Raw genomic sequence first — 21483 nt, 5'->3', positions numbered from 1 at the left:
CTTTCTTACCGAAACGCATCACCCCCTTCCAGGGTGATACTTTAAGTAACACTTTTTCACCTACTTCGAAGTGAAAATCTTTACGCTTTGGATCCGCGTAACTCTTCTGCCTATCTCGGGCAGCTTTGAGACGGTCTCGAATCTGGAAAATCTTGTCCGTCGTTTCGAAGACTATCTCTGGTCCTGATAATTGGACATCTCCAACTTCCGCCCAACAAACAGGCGATCTACACTTTCTACCGTATAATGCCTCGAAAGGCGCAGCCTTTATGCTGGTATGGTAGCTATTGTTGTAGGAGAATTCGATTAATGGTAGGTTCTTATCCCAACTACCACCCAAATCGATAGCACATGCATGTAGCATGTCTTCCAACGTTTGAATAGTACGCTCACTCTGACCGTCTGTCTGAGGATGGTAAGCCGTACTAAAATTCAAACGTGTGCCCAAAGATTGCTGGAAGCTTTTCCAGAAATGAGACGTGTATCTAGTATCTCTGTCAGAGATAATAGACACAGGTATGCCATGTAAGGCTACAATCTTATCAACGTATAACTGGGCCAACATATCGGAGCTATAAGTCTCCTTAATGGGTAAGAAATGAGCTGACTTAGTCAGTCTGTCGACTATAACCCATATTGTGTCATTTCCTTTCCCTGTCTTGGGTAACTTGGTAATAAAATCCATAGTTACACATTCCCACTTCCATTCGGGGAGTTCAGGCTGTTGTAGCAAGCCTGATGGCTTTTGATGCTCAGCTTTGACTTGCGCACAAGTTAAGCATTTTGCTACATAAGCGGCTACAGACTTTTTCAAGCCTATCCACCAATAATTTGCCTTTAGATCCTGATACATCTTATCAGCTCCCGGGTGAACAGAATATTTGGAACTATGGGCTTCCTGGAGGACAACATCTTGTAGTCCTCCATAAATCGGAACCCATATTCGTCCATTTAATCGTAAAATTATGTCCTTGCTAAGAGTTAACTGCTCCTCAGTTACTCCCAGCTTCTCTTTAGGATAGTTAGCTTCCAACACAGCTTCCCTCTGTGCAGCTAACAACCTTTCAATCAAATTATTCTTCACTTCAATGCTCTTGGCATTGATTCGGATGGGTTTTACCCTTTCCTTTCTACTCAGGGCATCAGCAACTACATTCGCCTTGCCGGGATGATATCTGATTTCACAATCATAATGATTTAAAGTCTCCATCCAACGGCGTTGCCTCATGTTTAGCTCCTTCTGATTAAACAGATGTTGAAGGCTCTTATGATCAAAATAGATCACAAACTTGATACCATACAGATAATGCCTCCACAGTTTTAGTGCGAACACAACGGCACCCAGCTCCAAGTCATGGGTGGTGTAATTCTTTTCGTGCACCTTTAACTGTCTCGAAGCATAGGCAATAACCTTGCCTTTCTGCATGAGCACACATCCCATGCCAGTGTGTGATGCGTCGCAGTAAACTACGAACTCTTCGGTACCTTCAGGTAATGTCAGCACAGGAGCGTTGCTCAGCTTTTGCTTCAGAATATCAAAGGACTCTTGCTGCTTAGGGCCCCAAACGAACTTTACTTTCTTCTTGGTCAAAGAAGTTAAGGGCGCAGTAATCCTTGAAAATTTTTCAATGAATCTCCTGTAATATCCTGCTAACCCCAAGAAACTACGAATCTCTGTAGGAGTCTTTGGCTCTTGCCAATTCATGACAGCTTCAACTTTAGCGGGATCTACTTGAATACCACGCTCGCTGACAATATGTCCAAGGAATTGGACTTCTCGAAGCCAGAATTCGCACTTGGAGAATTTGGCATAGAGTTTCTCTTGATGTAGAAGTTTGAGAATACAACGAAGGTGTTTCTCATGGTCAGCTCGGTTCTTCGAGTAGATAAGAATATCGTCGATGAAAATGATGACGAATTTGTCTAAGTACGGCTTGCAGACGCGATTCATGAGATCCATGAACGCAGCCGGTGCATTAGTGAGCCCAAAAGGCATCACTAGGAACTCGTAGTGACCGTAACGAGTCCTAAATGCGGTTTTATGTACGTCTTCATCTCTGACTTTCAGTTGATGATAGCCTGACCTTAAATCAATCTTCGAGAAATAACTTGCCCCTTGTAACTGATCGAACAAATCGTCGATCCTTGGCAAGGGATATCTATTCTTTATCGTGACCTTATTAAGCTCGCGATAATCGATGCACAGACGCATCGATCCATCCTTTTTCTTAACAAACAGGACAGGTGCTCCCCAGGGAGACGAACTAGGTTTGATGAAACCTTTAGCTAGCAGTTCATCCAGCTGGGTCCTCAACTCCTTCATTTCGGTTGGTGCTAGCCTGTAAGGTGCTCTAGCAATAGGTGCTGCTCCAGGGATGATATCGATCCTGAATTCCACTTGCCTATCTGGTGGCAAACCAGGTAGATCTTCAGGGAAAACTTCTGGATATTCCGAAATGACGGGAATGTCTTCTATCTTCGGTTTAGGCTCTTCAATAATCACCTGTGCCATGTAAATGACACAACCCTTCTTTAGACATTTTGAAGCCTTGAGCATAGTCACTTGCTCAGGCAATCCGTACTGGGTATCCCCCCGAATGGTAAGCGATTCACCAGACGGAGTCTTTATCACCACTTGCCTTCTGTTGCAGACGATTTGAGCCTGGTTGTGAGATAACCAGTCCATACCCAATACTAGGTCAAAACCGACCAATTTAAAGGGAAGTAGAGATAGAGGAAAAGAGTGGTTCTTAATGGATATCACACATCCATCTAACACAGTGGAGACGGTTTCTATGGTGCCATCTGCTAGCTCTACCTCGTAATTCACATTTAAGGTTTTGACAGGCATATTCAGCAATTTGCAAAATTTATGATCTACGAAAGACTTATCAGCGCCCGAATCAAAAAGTACTCTTGCAAAGATATCATTTACGAGGAAAGTACCTGTGATCACGTTATCGTCTAGCACTGCTTCTTTCGCCTCCATCCTGAAGACTCTTGCATTGGTCTTCTTGGCTTCTTCAGGCTTCTTGGCATATTTAGGGCAGTTGCTTTTAATGTGCCCTTTCTCGTTGCAGCCGTAGCAGGTTGCATCCTTTATCTTTTTGCAATCCACGGTCTTGTGGTCCTTGGACTTGCATAACCCGCAAGCATACGACTTCGACTGAGTCTGCGAGTTTGATTCGAGTCTACACTTTCCAAAGTGATGTCTCTTGCAATTTTTACACTTGGGCTTCTCACCAGACTGTTGCCTATCCCTCCTTGACTCAGACCCTCTCTTGTTGTCACCGTTTCCACGGTGCTTCTTGCCCGACCTTCGTGAAGTATCATCTTCACGCTTTCTCTTCTCAGCCTCCTTGTTCCTCAGCGATCTTTGTCGGACCGCATCAAGAGTAAGGGACAAAGATATGTCGGCTACAGATCTAAAGGTCGCTGGCCGAGAGGACTTCACGCTTGCCTTTATTTCGGGGGCTAACCCACCGATAAAACGAGCTATTCTCTTTGGCTCCGGGGTTACTAGATACGGAACCAACCGGGACATCGTGTTGAAGCTCGTGAGGTAAGCTTGACAGTCAAGGTTCGTCATAACCAACGATAGAAAGTCGGTCTCGATCTTTTCAACCTCATGTTGAGGGCAGTAATTCTCCTTGATGAGAGAAATGAATTCCTCCCATGTCATGCTGTATAAAACAGACTTCCCCGAGGCCTGAACCAGAGACCTCCACCAAGCCAGGGCCTCGCCCTTTAATGATTGTGACACAAACTTTACCACATCTTTCTCTGCGCAACCACTGATGTCCACCACGATGTCCATCTCATCTAGCCACGTCATACAATCAACCGCGCCCTTCTCCCCGGTGAAATCTCGGGGTTTACAAGATACAAAATACTTGTAGGTACAGCCCCTGGCGCGCGATGCGTCAGTATACACTCTTTCTGGACGGACACTGTTTTCATTAGATGAGTGATTATCATCGTCCTTTTTGGGCTTAGATGGTGGTTTGCTGTTAGATTTTGAGTGGGTTTTCGGCTTTGAGTGTGGTTTGGATATGGTTCTGCTCCGGGATTCAGTATACTCCTCGTATTGTCGATCCAGGGCTGCCTTAACAACATTGTCGACAAGAGCTTTCAATTCTGCGCCCGTCAAATGAACCTGGGCGTTATCGTATTCGTCTTCCTTCGAATGACTATTCTCCCCACTTGGATCAGCCATGGTAACTTGAATCTGCTACAGAAGATAACGAAAAATTTTATTTAGGAGTTTATTATGGAATTGTCTTTTATGGCAATTCATTAACCATGGTAAACTGAGACCATATCTGGTTAATTTGTTACTCACTTTTATTTAGGATTTGAACATACTTATCCTAATTACAAATAATATTGTTAGTGGCATAAAAGCCTAGTCACGAGGACGTTTTTATAATATTAACCGGGATTTCAGAGAATCAAGGCATGAAGGTTCGAACCATAGTCCTTTACCTTTTCTGACATGGAGTCATAGACTACCACTGCCTTTTGTCTTATATGACAATAATTATGGCCCGTAGGCACGGCATCACTAATGGATGTTTTGTAATTTGGCCCGTAGGCACTACATCGCTAATGGATGTTTAATAAGTTTGGCCCGTAGGCACCACATCACTAATGGATGTTTAATAAGTTATCGTCTTTATTGACGATTTAACCCATGATTTATAAATCATTAATTTGGGCTTTGGAATCCTTAGAAGGATTCTTATACAAGAATGACGCGTGCGATTTTTAACGAATCACATCTGCCACGAACGTTAACATGATTACAGAGGTTAACAGGGAATCTGAATCTTTTAATCAGGTCTTACCATCTTGGCCGGATCTTATAAAGACACCTGGCTAGGTTTCACTCTTAAGATTCTTTATTTAGGCAGATTTAAATTTAAAAGGAATGATTTTTGATTTATTTCATATATAGTAATAACAAAAATGAAATTTATAACATAACATTCCATAACTTCAAATATGATTACACGCTGCCCTAAACGGGACTTTTTAAATAAATAATAACCTACGCAGAGGTTTATAGCAAAACATATCCACGCAGGGACCAAATACACGATAGATGTCTGCGCAGGGACTAAAAGATAAGTCCACGTAGGGACTGCAATACGATAAATGTCCACGCAGGGACTAAATTGTAAATACAATAATACATAAGGAGACTAATGATCTCGTTTCTTCCTCCCTTTTAGTAGATTTGCTAGGCCCTTGAGAAATCCACGATTACTCTTTCGTTCTTGTTCGAAGTCTCGTTCCACACGGTTTAAACGGTGGAGTATTTCTTCTTGCTCCGGTGGAGAAAAACGTGGCTGCTGCGACGGTTGCTGAACCGGAGGTCTAGGAGGTATTGGATACCCATGAGCTGAGTAATCTGGTCTCCAAGAGGTTCCATGGAGGGCATTATAATTAGCCGCTACCATATATGGATCGGCATCATAGTTATAGTTGTAGTGCTTGTGAGTCGGCTGCTCAAACGGATTGTACGCCGTGGAAGCGCCGTACGCTGGTATCGGATTGTCATATCCGAATGGTGGCGGAGGTGGTGCAACTGGTGCAGAATTCACCTCTGCAGGGTGACCAGAAGGTTCCCCTAATTGTGGTTCTTCTTCAGGTACTGACGGAAAGTGACTCGCACTCGAGTGGCGAGGGGTGCTGAAATGGAATTCCCCTCCTCGGGTGGACATCCGTGCGCCTGATCTTCTACGTCTTGGCGGATCTGGAATTACTGGTTGAACCGGTGGCGGTGGCGGTGGCGTAACTGCCACAAACCGCGAATCCTCAGAAGGATCCTGTTGTTGCTGTTGGTTATGAGGCGAGAAATGATGTGAGGGTGTAAAGTACCAATTACATTGGTCAAACCACGCCTGGTAGATGTCGGGACCTTGATAGGGTGTTCCATGGAAGGATGACCCATCAGAAATCTCGATTGGATGGTTGGGAGTACCCCTTGCAGGCTCGACGGGGTCTGTATCCTCGTCCATATCCACTGCATTGTCTTCAGAAAAGTGATCCTCTGGTCCTAAAGGGTTATACCCTATTGGCTCTTGGACATAATCCACCGGGTTAAACTGTCCTACGAAGAAAGGTGAAGGATCGCCATAAGAACGATGCGAAGCAGATCGCTGGAGAGGTATAAAGGATGGTTGAGGGTTATTGGGATTGTTTTCCGAATCTGGTCCAAACGAATGGCAGTATGAGGGTGTTGAGCTATGCGAGGTAGAATGTCTCGCAGGTTCAAAGAGGTTTCTTCTTCGTCTCTGTGGTTCTTCACTCCTTGTACTGGAAGGAGCTCGTATGTTCGAAGGTCCAGCCTCGTGATCATTGTGAGTAATAATCGTTCCTCTGCCTCTTCCTCCTCTTCCTCGTCTGATTGCAGGTGGCATATTCCTGCTTTCAAAACTTTAATAACAATAAACAATAAAAAGACAAACTGGAATAACAATTCGAATTTGTCCTATGTTCTTGTCTAGACTCAAGTATGTGCAATTGTGTAACTGAGATTAAACACGAAGGCTAGTGTTTAATTCACTCAGTGTTGGCTCTGATACCAACCTGTCACACCCTGATTTCCACGTGTCTCACCGGTGGGCCCGGTGGGGGATTATTGTGACGTAGTTGGCAACAATATAGTCAAACCACACAATATATGAATGCACAGCGGAAGCATAAAGATAAATATATTTCAACATTTACTGTAATATCAAAGTATCACCATTGTTGAAATAAAATCCACAGGGGATCAATAATAATAACAAAAGTATTGTTCAACAGACGAAGACATCCTTAAGCTTGCGAGACTCTTTTAAGATGCTAAGGAGATATAGCTAGCCAATTACGTTTAGTACCTGCATTTAATCTTTTTGGGAAAATACGTCAGTTTACACTGGTAAATACATTCAACCGACACTTTTGAAAAATGTTTACTAAAATTGATTTGAATGCACAAGGCACAAATTCTTTTATAACTTGGGAGAATTATTTAAATATATAATCTTGTGAACGAATTACATGTTCCTTATGCGTTCAGTAGCCCGGATCAAGTCCGGGTTAAAGATCAATAGACACACCACAGCGATCTATTTATGCACTGACGAGTGTACGCCTACACTCCGCGCTTAGGTCGTGACCATTTCGTAAAATGATGCCAGGGATATCCGGGACATGGTCATTAACCCCCCAAAGGCTTTTAAGTAACAAGACTGTTTAAACGAGCCGATCAAATTTATTCAATTACCCACTCAATCGGTGGAGAATTTGATGCCCGATCAAGCGGTATACTATGTACCGTAACCCAAGCCCGTATAACGGAAAATAAGTTAAAAGTATTTACCTTTGCAAGTATAAATCCTTAATCGAAATTAATTGCAGATAGCTTTTACTGGTCTCCTAATCTGGAACGAAGGTTTAAATTAACCTATTAGAATCCTAACGGGTCTTTAATTTAGCCGTAGCTTAGACCGGTCAGTTTCAACGGATAGTTACGGTTTAATCGCGCGAAAGGCGAAAACCGGGAATGGAATGTGATTTTGACCCAAAAAGTTTGAAGACTTGTTTTATATGGGTATAATAATCACACTATGGATTTTGGGGGTCAAAACAATATGGTTTGACCCGTTTCGGCTAGTTTATGTAAACTAGTTACATAAGCCGAACCGTGCGCGCAAAAGGCGTAACGGGTAACCGTAAGAGTCCTACACTGGTTTCCTAAGTCAATATGCCTTAAAGAGGTTGTGGTATCAGTAGGATACCTTCCATAATGCCCGTAACGAGTTTAAGTTCATATTATGCCCCATAGGGGTATTTCGGTCTTTTTTAAAGATTATAAAAGAGGTTTCTGAGTTCTACAGGAAGTCTGAGTTTCCCGAACAGTTTATAAAGTCTAAAATACTTTATTTATTATTTAAAGTCAGTAGCAACTGGAATCGGGTCAAAAGACCTTATAGAACTCAAGTTATGGCCGAAAAGGGTATATTCGGTATTTACCGAACCGTTGCCATAACCGCAGGTTATGAGCAGGTTAAAAATAATTAAAAATCTTTAAAAATCCCAAAATATTATTTACATCAGTGAGTAAAAGGTTTGGTGTCGAAATCTGGGTTTAGATAGGCGTTATGCTCATTGCGCTATTAAATTACTAAAGTTTCCGTAATTTGCGCTATTTAGCATAACTCCTATTCTGGACCTCGGATTGACGTGAAATTTTAGGGACATGCTTAGAAATCAGTAACTAAGGTTATGGTTCTTTCACATGTCCGAAATTCTCGTTTTAAATTAAAAAGGGCGTTACGGTCAACTTTTAAGCATTTAACGGAAATGTGTAAAAGACTCGGACAAACAACGAACCGGTCACAGAGGGTTGTACCATCATGTAACCTGGTCCTAAGAGGGTCCTAAGGTATATCTAAATCAAACTTTAACGGGTCAGAACTGAAGTCAAAGCAAAAGTCAAAGCTTTTGCGACTTTCGGCTCCGAACCGGGTCAAAACAGTAAATGGTCGGATCAAACAAGCTTAGACTAGTTTATATACTTATTATCATATTTTATGAGTGTTTAAACAGGTTACATATCATCTACATTACTGATTATGCAAGAAATCGCAAAATAGCATTTCTGTTGACTTTTTCTAAGCACGTTTGACTCGACATTCGGACTAGTTAGAGTGGGAATCAGAGGGTGCCCTTTAAGGGGTTTAATGCCCACATGATTACCATCATATAACTATCTTTGATTCGACAAATCACTGGACCAGTTGTGATTTATCGCAAAGTCAATCGTTAACTACGACGGATTGACTTTTAAGCTAAACTAAGCAAAAACTAAGCCATAAAAGGGTAGACACACTTACTGAAGCTTGGTGCACGACTTAGGATGTTAGAAGAGTGCTTGAGAGCTCCAGAGATGATCTAGAATGCAGATTTGAGGTGTGTTTCATTTGTGCACAATGTATGTCCTTTTATTGTGAAAAACTAGGCTTAGGATCATTACACATCACCCTACAATGGATCATGGATGATCAGCAGGTGGCCCTGGGTGCTAGGGGTCATGTAGAGGGCGCCCATGCTTCATTAATTGCCTCAATGATCGTTCACAAGCTCAAACAGCAAGTCTGTCCAAGTATTCTGCATCTGGGGTCCTTACGCGGCCCGCATTAGGATTCAGCAACTCGGACGCGGGCCGCCTGAATCTTCAAGTCAGTAAACGAATCAACAGGTGGCTCGCGGCCCGCATTAACTTGCTTATTTCATCAACGCGGCCCGCCTGAGGTCTGATTTCCAAGATTTTCAAATCTTTTGTAATCATTAACCTGACCTTTCGGTTTCGAAGGGGTAACTTTGCGATTTGGCCCTCGATTATTTACCATTAAGGGCCTAGTGACTTTTACCCGCATTGTTAAGTCCCCGGTTAGTTTAATTACTATCCGGAAAGCCTTAACTTTTATTGTTGATGCTTTTAACCCCTCGCATACGAATTTGATCATAACTTTCTCGTTTTAAAACGGAACTTCACGAAATTTATATAGTATATTCTAGTGAGCGTATTTTACTGTTACAAAGCCTCGGGTTCGTCAAAGGGTCACTCAGAGGTATAAATTAAACATGTTGACACAATTAACCCCTGTAGCTCGTAATCTCTCACTTTCTCTCGCGTTTTGCCCCGTACGATCCATGATTTATTCGTTTGAAGGTACGAGCATCGTTTAGGGTTACTATTCAGTATATTTACCCTTCGTTGACATTTATAACCCTCGAATTTACATACTTTCAAGGTTTGTCAACTTTAGTCCTTTATTAAATATTTAATGCCACGTGTAAACTCATGACACGTGTTAACACATTATTGGACACAAAATTTCGAGGTGTTACAAGCACACACGTGCTCTATACTCAAATTACGTTTTTGATTGATCACCCAAATTAGCCTTTCTTAAAACACTTGATTGAAAAATGCAACCTGGAATTTAACATCATACAATGATAATGGTAGGAAAAGAAATTGCAATATCATCTTTGACTTAAATGCTGGAAGTTGGTTATACTCAGGAGGAGTTCCACATGGTCTTTTGTGAGAATCTGGATATGCACATACAAAGCATGCTTAACAAAATTAAGCCTTTTTACGTTGCTTATACTTGACGAAACATATATACACATCTACTCAATTATAATTTCACATAAAGTTCTATCAAAGTTGTTGAGTCAAACCTAAATCATTCATGCCTTTCAGTTGAGTTGGAATAACATGTCTCATACATCAAACACATTAGACAACAAATTACACTGTAAAACAACAAAAACATATTATACAACAGCCAATATGAAGTTCAAACTTAAGACATTGAGATTCAAAGGGCATTTTAAATATTACCATGGAAGGAGCTTGATCTGGAATTGTGAAGCCTACTTTCAAAAGCTTAGAGCCAACATCAATCACCATTAGGTCTTTTGTTAATCTATAATAAAGAAATGGATTATACCATGAATTGAGTTGAAATAAGAAATGAGAAATAAGAATGCCTATGAGCAATTGAGTATCAAAATAATAATTTCCACTAATAACTGTTATACTTCTTCATTAGTTTGACGCACAATTACTTTTCAAGTTTATCTCTTTGAGTCTTTCTTGCAAACCAAACCCATGACTCTATATTAAAGCCATGTACTTAAGTTTTTGTATTGGACATTTGGACGTCTTATATCCTAAGTCCATCAATTGTAAAAATCCTATAATCTGACATAAAAGTCAAATATATACAGTTTTGGTTCCAATTTCACATATATTACCATGATTAATTTGTAGTATCACCAGCGTAAATTAAGTGGGAATATAATGAACACTTTACATATATTCTCTTAACTGATTTCATTGAGACTTGGCGGATCAAGCAAAAATAACATACATACTTGTAAACGCAAATCAACAATACAACGGGTGAATATCAAGCAGATATGACTGGTAAAAAAATATTCGGGATTCAAATTTTAGAAAAAGGATAAATAACAGTATCCAGTGAACTTATTACCACGACCGTCTTCCTGAAAAGCTTCAAACTTCAGGTGGATCCAGTATCGGGTGAGCTTTCTTTTTCTTTTTCCGTTTCTTTTTCTTCACCGCAAGATTCCACTTTCTAAAAAATCACCCAAAGAAATGATGACAACTACGTTCAATATCAATCCAACATGCAAACATGTTTTGATGTGTTTTTTGTTACATAAACGGGTCAATTCATCTCCTTGGATGTTAGCACCAAGAATATACCAGCAGCTCACGGTCAATTCAGCGAATTGTATTATCCAATTCCCCATGACCCGCTATGACCCGTTTGCAGCACCAGCCACCGCTCCCTGTTTATGTTATTTCAGTTTTGTTTATCGTCAAGTTTTCCTTTTCAGTCCACAATCAGTCAGTTGTGTAATTCATTTCAATTAAGTGTTATAAATTTCGAGTTAACATCGTCTGTTTGATTTATTAGAAAATTAAGAAATACCATGTGTTTAGTTTTCTTTCTAAGTTTGAACATTATAAGTTATCTGAAAAAATTAATGTCATAGCCCCCGATCCCTATCTCCCGGGAACGGGCGGCCGTGAGCCAGTTTCGGTGGTATCACATTTTATTTATCCAATTTGGCAGCGGAAATTTTCATCAGGATCGTAGTTAGGAAATATTTTAATCAGAGTAAACCACCACATTTTATAACATTAAACATATGGGTAAAAACCCAAGTTTTCAATACACACGTTTCATAGGAATAAATCCTATTTATTTAATAAAAATATCCATTTTATTCTTAGGTAACTTTATTGCCACTTTTCCAAGCCTTCAGTGCTGTCCAGCTGGCTTCTATTTGGCTTTCACATATTGTTACCTGAAACGCGTTTTAAAAACATTTTGTCAGTGGGAAATACTGGTGAGTGAATCCCAATTTAATCAAGTTTAAGTAAAAACCAATTTGCAGTATTGAGGGCACATCCGCAATTACATTTGTATCCAAGACATCACAATTAACATCAGTGGTACGGTCATACTCAACATATGGGATGTTACCACGCCAGTAACCAATTTTGTATACAAAACCCCAACATACCCACTATAATTGTATTCTTCACAAATACTCAATAACTGTCATTTGCATGGAAAGGTATTTAAGGTTTTGTAAAACAGTTAACAAAAAGGAGATTACTCACATTGCTGTTTTAGGTTTTTCGTAAGGGTTTCCTGGAGATAATCTATAAATTACACAGATGCACGTGTGTTAGTATAATAACCCATTTTAACATTAGTAATACCCTCCCCGAGACGGCATTCCAACGACTACGTCGGGCAGAACCACGACAGCCGTTACGGAACCCTAGATCAATCGGGCAGCGTATCTAATACGTCTCCAGGGGTTATAATACTTACATCGTAGCAGAACCTCGCTATTTTAGGGGGTATAATACCCGGCTATAGTGTATACTACTTCAGAATTTTAGAAAGAAAGAAAGATTTGAGCGATCGTCGAATGAAGCCGATGCGTGCTATTTATAGGATCTGATCTGGGGTTTCTCGCGGCCCGCGTGGGATTTGGGCCGGGTTCACGCGGCCCGCGTCAAATGAAGTCAACGGCGTAGCTTGGCCCACTCATCACTAGACTTGACACGGTGTTGACACGTGTCGGCTCCGGGTCATGCCACAAATCAGGACGCTCGCGGCCCGCCTTCACTTCCCCAAACATGTACGCGGCCCGCATCAACTAAGGGTTTTGGCGATATCCTGGTACACACTCGCGCGGCCCGCTTAAGCTTGAGGTGAGGCCCTACGCGGCCCGCCTCAACTTAATAATTATTGTTTTTATTTATTTTATATAGTATAATCTATTTTGGGGCTCGGTTTTCACATACGGGGTGCATATAAAGACACATTGAGATATTTAAAATATATTAGGGTGTCGGAACTATTATGAGGATGTCTGTTTTACCGAGGGTTGTTATATTCTCCCCACCTTGTTTTAGAGCTCGTCCTCGAGATCTACTGGAACAAGTATGGATATTTCTTTTGCATTTTGGATTCAAGCTCCCACGTGTACTCGGGTCCTCTTTTGGAGTCCCATTTTACTTTGACCAGAACTAATCTCTTATGCTTGAGATTTTTAACTTTCCTATCTTCAATTTGTAGAGGCTTCTCCACAAACTTGAGTTGCTCATTAACCTCTATATCCTTAAGAGGTACTACGAGTGATTCATTAGCTAAACACTTTTTAAGATTGGATACATGAAATACATCATGTATTCCTGCCATTTCTTCTGGCAGTTGTAGCTGATAGGCTACAGGTCCTATTCTTTTAAGAATTTTGAAAGGTCCAATATATTTGGGACTAAGCTTTCCTCTTTTGATGAATCTTACCACTCCTTTCCAGGGAGAGACTTTCAATAACACTTTATCTCCCACTTGAAATTCTAATGGTTTGCGTCTGTTATCAGCATAGCTCTTTTGGCGATCACGTGCTGTTTTCAGTCGTTCCTTGACTTGAATAATTTTATCAGTTGTTTCTTGTACTATCTCAGGTCCAGATAATTGTTTTTCCCCAATTTCTGCCCAACAGACTGGGGTTCTGTACTTTCGTCCATAAAGTGCTTCGAATGGTGCAGCATTGATACTTGTGTGATAACTGTTATTATAAGAAAATTCTATTAAAGGTAAGTGTTCGTCCCAATTACCTCCAAAATCAATTACACAAGCTCTAAGCATGTCCTCCATTGTCTGAATTGTCCTTTCACTTTGTCCGTCCGTTTGAGGATGATAAGCTGTGCTTAGATTTAACCTGGTTCCCATTGCTTTTTGGAAACTTGACCAAAAATGAGAGGTAAAACGGCTATCCCTATCAGAAACAATTGATAAAGGAATGCCATGTAATGAAACAATTTCATTTACATACAATTTGGCTAATTGTTCCATACTAAAGGTTTCCTTCATTGGTAAGAAATGAGCTGACTTGGTTAACCTATCTACAATCACCCAGATTGTATCATTACCTTTTCTTGTTTTAGGCAATTTGGTAACAAAATCCATTGTTATCAATTCCCATTTCCAAACTGGTATTTCTAATTGTTGTAACAATCCTGAGGGTTTCTGATGTTCAGCTTTAACTTGTGAGCAAGTTAAACATTTAGAAACATAAGTTGCTACATCCTTTTTCATTCCTATCCACCAGAAATTTTTCCTTAAATCCTGGTACATTTTATCACTTCCTGGATGCATCGTATATTTAGACTTATGGGCTTCTTCTAATATACGATGACGTAATTTTCCTAATTTAGGTATCCACATTCTCTTTTTATGGAACCTCCAAATTCCATCTGTTCCTTGTTCTAATTCCTTAATCATTCCTTTTAATTTTTCAGTATCCTCCTTGATTACTGATTCTTGTGCTTTTCTAATTTGATTGTTTAAATCTACTTGTAGATTTAATTTAAGAGAACGTACCCTTTTTGGCTTTTCGTGATATTTTCGACTTAAAGCATCAGCCACCACATTTGCTTTTCCTGCATGATACTGGATATCACAATCATAATCACTAAGTAATTCCATCCAGCGTCTCTGTCTCATATTTAACTCTTTTTGCCCGAAGACATATCTTAAACTCTTATGATCAGTGAATATGGTAAACTTACTACCATAAAGATAATGTCTCCAAATCTTAAGGGCAAAGATTATGGCTCCTAATTCCAAATCATGGGTTGAATAGTTTCCTTCATGACTCTTAAGCTATCTAGATGCATAAGCTATAACCTTTTGACGTTGCATCAATACGCATCCATAACCTAACTTAGAAGCGTCACAAAAGACTACAAAGTCTTCAGTTCCTTCTGTAATGCTAGTATCGGTGCATGGGTTAATCTTTGCTTAAGGATTCTAAAGGCTTCTTCTTGTTTTGGTCCCCATTCAAACTTAACAGATTTACAGGTTAACTTAGTTAAAGGAATGGCTATTCTAGAAAAATCTCGAATAAATCTTCTATAATAACCGGCCAATCCTAAGAAACTTCTAACTTCAGTTGGTGACTCTGGGGTTTTCCATTTGGTAATTGCCTCGATTTTTGTTGGATCTACATGAATTCCTTCATGGTTAACTAAATGTCCGAGAAATTGTACCTGTTCTAACCAAAACTCGCACTTTGAAAACTTAGCATAAAGCTTTTCTTTTCTTAATAAACTTAAAAGTAAATGCAAGTGCTTTGCATGCTCTTCCTTACTTTTAGAGTAAATTAGAATATCATCTATGAAGACAATTATGAATTTATCCAAATATGGCTTACATATTCGGTTCATCATGTCCATAAATGCGGCTGGGGCATTGGTTAAACCAAATGGCATGATAGTAAATTCATAATGACCATACCTTGTTCTGAATGCGGTTTTAGGAATATCCTCTTCCTGTACCTTTAATTGATGATATCCTGATCTTAAATCGATTTTAGAGAAAAATCGAGCTCCTTGAAGTTGATCAAACAAATCATCGATCCTCGGTAATGGGTACCGATTCTTAATCGTGACTTTGTTCAATTCACGGTAGTCAATGCACATACGCATTGATCCGTCCTTCTTTTTAACAAATAAAATCGGTGCTCCCCATGGCGATGAGCTTGGCTGTATGAATCCTTTCTCCAACAATTCGTCTAATTGTTTCTTCAGTTCTTGCATTTCTGCGGGTGCCAAACGGTAAGGTGCTTTGGCAATCGGTGCTGTTCCAGGTAGCAGATGGATTCTAAATTCGACTTCCCTGTCTGGCGGTAATCCTGGCAATTCTTCTGGAAAAACATCTGAAAATTGGGATACTACTGGAATATCTTTTAATTCTTTTTCTTTAGTGTTAGTGATTATCGAAATCAAATACACTATAGATCCTTTTCTTATACAACTCGCAGTTTTCATCACAGAGATGAATTTAGTGGATCTAAAGGGTTTATCTCCTTTAATTGTGATCTTTTCACCTCTTGGTGATTTTATCTGAATTGACTTTTGATCACATAAGATATTTGCTTTGTTGGCTATTAACCAATCCATTCCTAATACGACATCAAATCCTACCAGATTCATTGGGTAAAGGTTTGCAATAAATTTTTGATTAAAAATTTCTATTCTCGCTCCCTGCAAGATTTCAGAAATTCTAACGGTTTCTCCATTTGCTGTTTCTACTAGACATTCTTGTGGTAGTTTAGTTAATGATTGATTTAGGAGTTTGCAAAACGAAGTATTAATAAAACTTTGGTTTGCACCAGAGTCAAATAATACTTTAGCAAAAATATCATTAACTAAAAACGTACCAGCAATTACGTCTGGAATCATCCTGGCTTCCTCTGTAGTTAGCACGAATGCTCTGGCATTTTTAGGATTTTTGTTTGTTGCAGCTGGAGCCAATTTCGGACAGTTTGTCCTAATGTGACCTTTTTCCCCACAATTGAAACACATTCCATTACTGGATTTCTTCTTGCAATTCTCTTCCTTGTGTCCTGGGGCCTAGCAAAAATTACAGTAAGTAGAGCATCTTCCAGAATGCTTCTTTCTGCAGGCTTTGCAGTAGGGTGCAGAGGTAAAACCTACATTCCTACGATTGGAATTCCCAGAACGGAATTCTTGAGTAAGCCTTTGGGTTAGGTTTCTCCTCTGGTCTTCTTCTCTAGTACGAATTAACTCATCTGTCAAGGTATTGGCTAGTTCTACAGCTTCCTCTATGGTTTGGGGTCTAGCTGCCTTGACTACATGTCTAATCTCTCCAATTAATCCCCAGATATAACGGGAGATTAATACCGGTTCAGGTGATGCAAGGGTAGGTACTATTCTAGCATATTCAAAGAATGTGGTAGTGTAACCCTTACTATCTACCCCGGTCATTCTTAGATTCAGAAACTTATTTGCTATCTGCTCTTTTTCATTGGGAGGGCAGAATTTCCTTTCTACCATGTTCTTGAATTCTTCCCATTCCATATTATAAATTCTATCACTTCCTCTTGACTGGAGGATAGTGTTCCACCATTCTAAGGCTGCATTTTTAAACAGATTTGAAGCAAACATTATTTTATCTTCTTCAGCACACTTGCTTATTTTCAGAACTGCCTCAGTTTTCTCTATCCAGCGTAAAGCTGCAATGGGTCCTTCATTGCCCGAGAATTCTATTGGTTTGCAGGACCAGAATTCCTTGTAAGAACAACCATGTGGCATGGTTCTTCTTCTTTTGGGAACGGGCGCTTGAAGTATGGGTCCATTGTTCACGCTGTTTTCTGGTTCAGTTGGTCGCTTACTGCTATGCTTACTTTTATTATTAGCTTCCTGAACTGTTTGAATAATAAATGGCATTGCATCTATAATTCCTTGTGCCACTATATGCTGAACGGCACTATTATCCATTTGGTTTTCGTTGTTATTATTGTCCGAATTCTCATTAACCACCTTAATGTTACTCTGGTTATCGTTATTCAGATTTTCTTGATTTCCTGCGTCGGCCATCTGAATTTTTGACATTTACCAAATATTAATATCACAAATAATATTTATATATAGCCAATCACATGACACGCACTTTTTAACCAAAAGCGTCGAGCATTGCGACTTTTACTTTTTTTTTTATATACTATGCATCAATACACACCAGTACAGAAATAAAAATTACAGTACCGACTGAAATGTAAAGCTACAATACTAATAGTATGCATCCGTAGTTTTTTTTTTTTTTTTAACACATACACACATATATTATTTTATTATTATTACTACTACCGTACTGTCATCACGTTCACTGATATGGATTCATCCAAAAATCCATATTGCGCTCGTCATACTTCCAGACGAGACGCTCTCCCACCTGTCGCATTCGATCACTGCTTTCTAAAATTTCCTCCCCAAAAGTCCTAAGTTCCTGGACATTTTCTGCACTCATTGGGGGTGCAGGTTCTAGGACTGGGTTTGGAAACTGAGGTATGGGTTCCTGATACGGAGGCATAGGGGCCTGGTACGGGTATGGATTCTCTAAAATTTCCCTAACATATGCATCACTAATGTTGTAGGGATCTTGAGGATCTAACCCTGGATAAGCTCCTAAGTTGGGCATTGGCACATTTTCCTGTAGGGATCTGATACCACCTTCTTCTGTCACAGCCCCCGATCCCTATCTCCCGGGAACGGGCGGCCGTGAGCCAGTTTCGGTGGTATCACATTTTATTTATCCAATTTGGCAGCGGAAATTTTCATCAGGATCGTAGTTAGGAAATATTTTAATCAGAGTAAACCACCACATTTTATAACATTAAACATATGGGTAAAAACCCAAGTTTTCAATACACACGTTTCATAGGAATAAATCCTATTTATTTAATAAAAATATCCATTTTATTCTTAGGTAACTTTATTGCCACTTTTCCAAGCTTTCAGTGCTGTCCAGCTGGCTTCTATTTGGCTTTCACATATTGTTACCTGAAACGCGTTTTAAAAACATTTTGTCAGTGGGAAATACTGGTGAGTGAATCCCAATTTAATCAAGTTTAAGTAAAAACCAATTTGCAGTATTGAGGGCACATCCGCAATTACATTTGTATCCAAGACATCACAATTAACATCAGTGGTACGGTCATACTCAACATATGGGATGTTACCACGCCAGTAACCAATTTTGTATACAAAACCCCAACATACCCACTATAATTGTATTCTTCACAAATACTCAATAACTGTCATTTGCATGGAAAGGTATTTAAGGTTTTGTAAAACAGTTAACAAAAAGGAGATTACTCACATTGCTGTTTTAGGTTTTTCGTAAGGGTTTCCTGGAGATAATCTATAAATTACACAGATGCACGTGTGTTAGTATAATAACCCATTTTAACATTAGTAATACCCTCCCCGAGACGGCATTCCAACGACTACGTCGGGCAGAACCACGACAGCCGTTACGGAACCCTAGATCAATCGGGCAGCGTATCTAATACGTCTCCAGGGGTTATAATACTTACATCATAGCAGAACCTCGCTATTTTAGGGGGTATAATACCCGGCTATAGTGTATACTACTTCAGAATTTTAGAAAGAAAGAAAGATTTGAGCGATCGTCGAATGAAGCCGATGCGTGCTATTTATAGGATCTGATCTGGGGTTTCTCGCGGCCCGCGTGGGATTTGGGCCGGGTTCACGCGGCCCGCGTCAAATGAAGTCAACGGCGTAGCTTGGCCCACTCATCACTAGACTTGACACGGTGTTGACACGTGTCGGCTCCGGGTCATGCCACAAATCAGGACGCTCGCGGCCCGCCTTCACTTCCCCAAACATGTACGCGGCCCGCATCAACTAAGGGTTTTGGCGATATCCTGGTACACACTCGCGCGGCCCGCTTAAGCTTGAGGTGAGGCCCTACGCGGCCCGCCTCAACTTAATAATTATTGTTTTTATTTATTTTATATAGTATAATCTATTTTGGGGCTCGGTTTTCACATACGGGGTGCATATAAAGACACATTGAGATATTTAAAATATATTAGGGTGTCGGAACTATTATGAGGATGTCTGTTTTACCGAGGGTTGTTATAATTAAAATATAAAGGACATCTGCTGTAAAGAAATTAAAACATAAAGAACATCCATTGTAATTTCGTTGGTTAAAGGACAGCGCCTGAAATTTTTCTTAAACTTAAAGGACGTAAAATGAAATTTACCCTATCTTAACCTGTGAATTGGCATGACAATGTAAAATATGAAACCTGAGAAAAACGGAAGTATGATGTTGATGAAAACAACTTACCTCCTGAACTATGTGGAGCAGAGTGCCCTTGTTGTAGTGTGTATCCTTATGGGGGATACCCTTGTTGCGGTGGGAGGGGTTACCCTTATTGTGGAGGGTATCCTTGAGGGGGATACCCAGGTTGAGGTGGGTATCCTTGCGGGGGATACCCTTGTTGTGGAGGGTACGCTCCTGATGTGTGTGAGGTGTTATATATATTAGGTGTATATTGTAAACCCTTTTTACACTTTTAGTCAAGTTTTAAATTTATAAAACACGATATTTACTAACACTAAACACACATATGGGCAAGTGCACCCATCGTGGACGTAGTATAGTGTTGGTAAGATACCGAGGTCGTCCAAGGACACAAGAGTTTTTAGTACCGGTTTATCCTCAACTTCTAATCAAATCAAAATGTTAGAAAAAGATTTTAAACTAAGAAAATAAAACTAACTAAAATGCTGAAAAATAAAATAAAAACAAAATCACATAGACAAGATGAATCACTTGGATCCGACTCGTGTGTAGTGTAACCTTTGATTATTTTCGCACTTTTGCACTTGTATAAGAGATTATCTTAGTTATTGTAGTAGGCCCCTCTTTTGAAGGTGACGTTACCCTTAACCTAGTAGTTTGAGTCAGCAAGGATACAATCCTAAAGGGTCGGATTATTGAAAGATAATTAATTAAGTTATTAATGCATAATGTTGTAGGCCCCTCTTTTGAAGGCGACGTTACCCTCGGCTAAGTAGTCTGAGTCAGCAGGGATACAGTCCTAAGTAGCCGGGTTAAAGTTTTAATAGTAGTTTAACTTATGAGGGGATCAAAGAGTTTGGACCCCCGCCATCCAATACCTTTGGGTATTGAAGGAGGTCCTACTAAATTTGACCCAGGTCCTTTGCAGGATCTATACACTGAACAATGGCAAGACTCTTACCAAACCGTCCCCTTAACCCCCGACCAGGTAGCCAACATATCTCCATATAGACCGTGGAGATATGAATGGTGAAAATCTTTTATTTTATATAGACAGTAAAATAACGCCAAGACACCACGGACAAACGATAAGGAAGAATCACCTTCAACATAAGAAATTAGTAATTAAAGTCATTAATACAAAACAAGTTAAAAAGTGCAAAAGATTAAAAATAAAAAGTATTACACTAAACACTTGTCTTCACCAAGTGATGTAGGAGACTTAGGCAAACATGGCCTTTGATTGTCAAGAACTCTTACGATCAATCTTGGATCCCGAGACGACTCACACACCCTATGATGGACAATGGATGATGGTGGTGGATGATGGTGTTATGGTGGTGGTGGGTGGTGGGTGAAGTGTGAGAGAGGTGGTGTGCCAAGGGATGAGTTGCAAGAGCTCCTAGCACTCCTATTAATAGGCTGAACAGAAGCCTGGGCACGGCCCCGTGCCCGCTGGGCATGGCCCCGTGTCCGTTGGGCACGGCCCCGTGTCCGTCTGACACTCTCTCTCTTCATTAATTGTAATTCGCAATTAAAATAAATGCGCCTGCAGCAACTTGACCACGCCCCCGTGTCCGCTGGGCACGGCCCCATGGTGGGCAATAGAAGCTTCTATAGGTTTGTCTTTTCTGCCGTTTCTTGGGCACGGCCCCGTGCTCGCTGAGCACGGGGCGTGTTCAGTCTTCTGGCTTCTCTGTTTTGCTTGGGGAGATGCTGT

The 21483-nt window shown here is 40.2% G+C and overlaps 1 long non-coding RNA gene across 1 annotated transcript; it reads right to left on the bottom strand.

The window, feature by feature from the left end:
• Nucleotides 1–10886: 10886 nt before the first annotated feature.
• LOC110929266 lies at nucleotides 10887–19880 on the bottom strand. The gene is made up of 2 exons (XR_002586972.1): nucleotides 19806–19880; nucleotides 10887–11168 (listed from the first exon to the last, which is right to left on the bottom strand). It is a non-coding gene; the product is annotated as an uncharacterized LOC110929266 (long non-coding RNA).
• Between the last annotated feature and the right edge of the window lie 1603 nt (nucleotides 19881–21483).

Source organism: Helianthus annuus, chromosome 6 (genome assembly GCF_002127325.2).
Source record: "Helianthus annuus cultivar XRQ/B chromosome 6, HanXRQr2.0-SUNRISE, whole genome shotgun sequence".
In the NCBI taxonomy this organism is placed as follows: Eukaryota; Viridiplantae; Streptophyta; class Magnoliopsida; order Asterales; family Asteraceae; genus Helianthus; species Helianthus annuus.
Note: the sequence above shows the minus strand (reverse complement) of the source record. Positions and strands in the feature narration are given on the sequence as shown.